Raw genomic sequence first — 4,202 nt, forward strand, 5'->3', positions numbered from 1 at the left:
AAAATTTGGCAGAAGGTCAAGACTATTATTTGGACATACGGGACTCACTTTCTAGTAAAATAAATGCAAAGCCCCATTTTATAAAAGACCCCATTTGATTTTTGAATAGATTCCAACCAATCAATCATTTAGGGAAATTTATTAGGGCTTGAATATCATCTAGGTATTATTAAAGATAGCCTTATGCCCAAATAAATATTTTAATTTTCAACTTATTTTGGGGTTCCAATTTATTCCCTAAACCATGTAGGGTTCATTCTATTTCTCCCAAATTTCAAACAAGGGTTTCAATGTGGCCATAGGGTCCTTGACCCTCTAGGTGAATCAAAAAAAGCAAACAAGTCAACCATCAAGAAAATCCTAAGCAATATTTAGCTAGAAGCTAAAAATCATAAGTTTTCTTAGAAAAAAAATTTAATTCCCTGTGAAAAATTTAACATATCAGAATTGGGAAAATCTGGGATGTGACACTTTGGAAATTATATTGGATGAACTTTACCTGACAAATCTCCTAGCTTGATGCAATGATGTTGCATTGATCATACACATGGACAATATAGCGTGATCTAGCATAGAGCGTCCGCATTGTATCCTTTTCGATGAGACGCATTGATAGCCATATGTTACAAAATGAAGGGAGGAGATGATCTGGGTGTGGTTTGACTAGGGTCGGCAGTTTCACTATTTTAGGGAACCGCACCTCCTTTCCCCATTAAAACCACGCTTGTCAGGGGCTACATTTACACCACACACACACTCGCTCCTCTTTCCCACACCAGATCTCCTCTCCCTTGAGTTTTCCTCCAGTATCGCTCGCCGCCGCATCGCCTTCGTTGGAATCCATCCACTCTCGCACTCATACAAAGTACGAATCGCGGATCCACCCACTCTTCTCCTCGTAGTCGCAATCTTTGACGTTTTTGATGTGTGTTGTTTTTATGACAGATTTTTTGCAAAATCGTGCTGAGTGGATCTGGGATAGAAGTTGTTTTGAGGGAGAATAAAAGTTCATTTTCTGTCAGGTGGGGAGGAGCACTTTAATTTTTGTTACTATGATTCATCGATTTCATCTAGATGCTCACCACGACAAGGATTTTGGGGGCTAGGGTTTGGTCAGGGAGGGGTGGGGTGGGAGGATGCGGGATCTGACCCGCATGATGAAATTGTTGTTGATTGGGAAGCAGAGTGGCTCAATCTTTAGGTTCTAATCTTGTAAAGGTGTGTTTGCGAATTAGTAGAGTTTGGGGAACAGGAGGCAGGAGATGATGCATGTTTGTGCGGTGGTTGGGGGAAGTGCTTGGGCGGGCGGACATGCATCTTGGTATTATCTAGCCATGATTTCTATCTAGACCCCCTTGGTGGTCAGGCACACTTTTCTTTTTGTTATTACGATTCATCAATTTTCAGGTGGGGTGCTCCCCCCCGGTGATTCTAAAAAAATGATACATCAATTCCATCTGTTTGCTCGCCACGACAAGGACTTTGGGGGATATGGTTTGGTCGGGGAGGGGTGGGGTGGGAGGATGCGAGATCTAACCGCACATGATGAAATTCTTGTCGATCGGGAAGCGGAGTGGCTTAGTCTTCAGGTTCTAGTCTTGTAAAGGTGTGTTTGCGAATTAATAGAGTTAGGGGAACATGAGACACGAGATGATGCATGTTTGTGCGGTGGTTGGGGGAAGTGCTTGGGCGGGCAGAAATGCATATTGGTACCATCTATCCATGGTTTCTATCTGGACCCACCCCCTTGATGACCTCCTATGATTTTCTAATCCTTCATGTTTTTTTTATTTTCCTCTCGTTGAAGGGACATATATATGGTTTACAAGTTTTTTGATCTCACGTTAATGTTTCCTACTAACATTGTCACAGGGGGCGATAGTTGATGGAATAAAAAGACGACAAATTCTCATCCACATAGCCCAATACCGAAGGTAATTAGTCTATGCACACAATTACTTCATCCGCATGCTTTATTTACATGTCATTGGCAACTATGTGACACTAAATTAGTTTCTAGTTCACTTATGTGTGTCCTATTTTACATAGATTCCATGGCAATCTACCTCGTACACCCCAATTTTTTTATTTTCTCCCGATTTTGTGACGACGCATCATATATGACAAGTTTTGTTATCCACATATGGATTTCGTGTTACTTGTGAGATACATTTGATTTTTTCTGGTAATATTTTGGTATGAAACACAATGTCATTCTCTACATATGCATGCATAGCAACTTCTTTCTGATTTTTTTGTCGCACAATTAATATCTCTCAAATTTTTTGTAGTGTCCTTATATGGTTATTTTTTCACATTCTCCCCATGTCTGCATATTGTACATTTTCTCGTGGCACTCCTTTGCAAAGGGGTGGTGCTTTTCTCTCTCTTAAGGTGTGGATGCACATTGACAATTGTGTTGTTCATAAATGGATTTACATCTTTGTTTACCGTGTGGCAAGTTTTGTTTACTTAACACTACAGGGCTAAGCTCCACAGCCAAACTTTTCTTTCACACCCCATGATTTTGCTGATTTTTCACGCGTACCCTCTCTACTTTTGCATTTTATTTGTCATTTGCAGCTACTTCATGTTGACAACTTAGACACTGGACATCAATGACTTGAAATAAATATATCTCATGAACCTTTCGTTGTACCCACATGAAAAAACAAGCTCATTTATCAGATGATAAAGGAAGACACGGTGGTTGATGGCTCTTTCAACAATATGCACGTAATTCATGAAAATCTTTACACAATTGACATGTCAATTTATACTTATATTATAGTAGCTCATGCTCACATGTCATGGCAACTTTAGTAGGGCCAAGTACTAGTAGTATCGAATTTTTTTGCCCAAGTCACATGGGCTGCTTCATGATAGGGTTGTCTAGGGATGCATTCCATGCTAACTGTATTTTTTCGCAATTTAGATGGCAACTTTCTCTTGTTTCTCTATGCAAATGATTTTTTCCTCATCTTCGCCATTTTTCACTATTGGTCTATGAATGCCAGTGAACTACATCTTCTTCTTGGTAATAAATTACATCTTCTTCTGGGGCATATAGGGATTTAAGATATGGAATGATATCAATACAACTCCTACTAGTTCTACCAAGGTACATTATTTGGTCTTATGTTCTTATCCATTTCCTATAAGTGCACCATTCGACTATGTGCCATTTTGGAGTATGACCTTGGGTGTTTTCTTTCCCATCTTGGTATTTGTCTTTCTGGATATTGTGCGTGCAACTGCGAAAATAACCACGACATATGGGAACTCTCTCTCTCTCTCTCACACACACCATATGGTAGTTTTGTTTAGCAAAACATGGCAAATTATCCTAGCACGTGCATTACTGATTGTTGTTAAGAATGGAGGGGAACTTAATTGGCTTATGTTGATGGCAATCTGACACATAATTATATGCTAACATTAGGCCACAAAACACATGTCAACTTTTAGATAATTATATGTCAACACTAGGTATTAACACATGACAATCATTTGTTTCATGGGTTCTCGAGGGAAATTAGAGGGGGTGAAAACTTATCACATGTGGATGGAAACACTAGATCATGATACATAGCAGCCTTTTCCATACCTTTTTCATTTGAACTATGTTTTTGTATGGAGGGTAATTATAGGGAGGGTGGAAAATTACCATAACCTTAGATGACAAATCCAAAGCACAAGCCATAACAATTTTCATACAACATCCATGTTTCTTTTTTACTTTGGAGGAAGTGGGAGGGGGGATTGGTGTTGATGGATAGTTGTATCCCTCTGTCGCATGTACCGCATGGGGCATATATGCATAGGGACGTGTGGGTTCAAGAGACCCATACATGGGAGACCGACTTAATGGAAGGTGCCTCCCCTGATTTCCCATAAAGGAAGTCAAGGCCTTTCAAAACTAGGGAGGAGTCCAATTCTTGGGGACCAGCATCACTGCTGGGGGTGGGGGAGGGCACCACCATATTTCACATATACAAGGTCGTCCGACACCACACAGAAGGACCAAGATCTACACACATTGCAATCTGCCCATAGAAGCCACATCAATCCATGGCACCCTGTCTAGATCGACCCCTCGAGTTGCCTCCCAACTTTCCAAAACCCTCTCTATAAATCTTCGTTGTACTCTATATCAAGATTAACCCGATATAAGCATGAGTGGAGCTATTAGCCCCCCCCCC

At 40.5% G+C, this 4,202-nt stretch overlaps 1 protein-coding gene across 4 annotated transcripts in view; it reads left to right on the forward strand.

Annotated features, from left to right (window-relative positions):
* Nucleotides 1-755: 755 nt before the first annotated feature.
* LOC119281746 (bZIP transcription factor ABI5 homolog) overlaps nt 756-4,202 on the forward strand; it is a 13,576-nt gene continuing 10,129 nt past the window's right edge. For 2 of the 4 annotated variants that reach the window (XR_005138538.1, XM_037562191.1), the window contains exons 1-4: nt 756-865; nt 946-1,022; nt 1,873-1,934; nt 3,018-3,121. The gene's annotated coding sequence lies outside the window, so the exon portion shown is untranslated. The remainder of the gene's footprint in view (nt 866-945; nt 1,023-1,872; nt 1,935-3,017; nt 3,122-4,202) is intronic. The other 2 variants (XM_037562192.1, XM_037562193.1) reach the window with 2 other exon arrangements.

The sequence above is a fragment of the Triticum dicoccoides genome, chromosome 3B, assembly GCF_002162155.2.
Source record: "Triticum dicoccoides isolate Atlit2015 ecotype Zavitan chromosome 3B, WEW_v2.0, whole genome shotgun sequence".
In the NCBI taxonomy this organism is placed as follows: Eukaryota; Viridiplantae; Streptophyta; class Magnoliopsida; order Poales; family Poaceae; genus Triticum; species Triticum dicoccoides.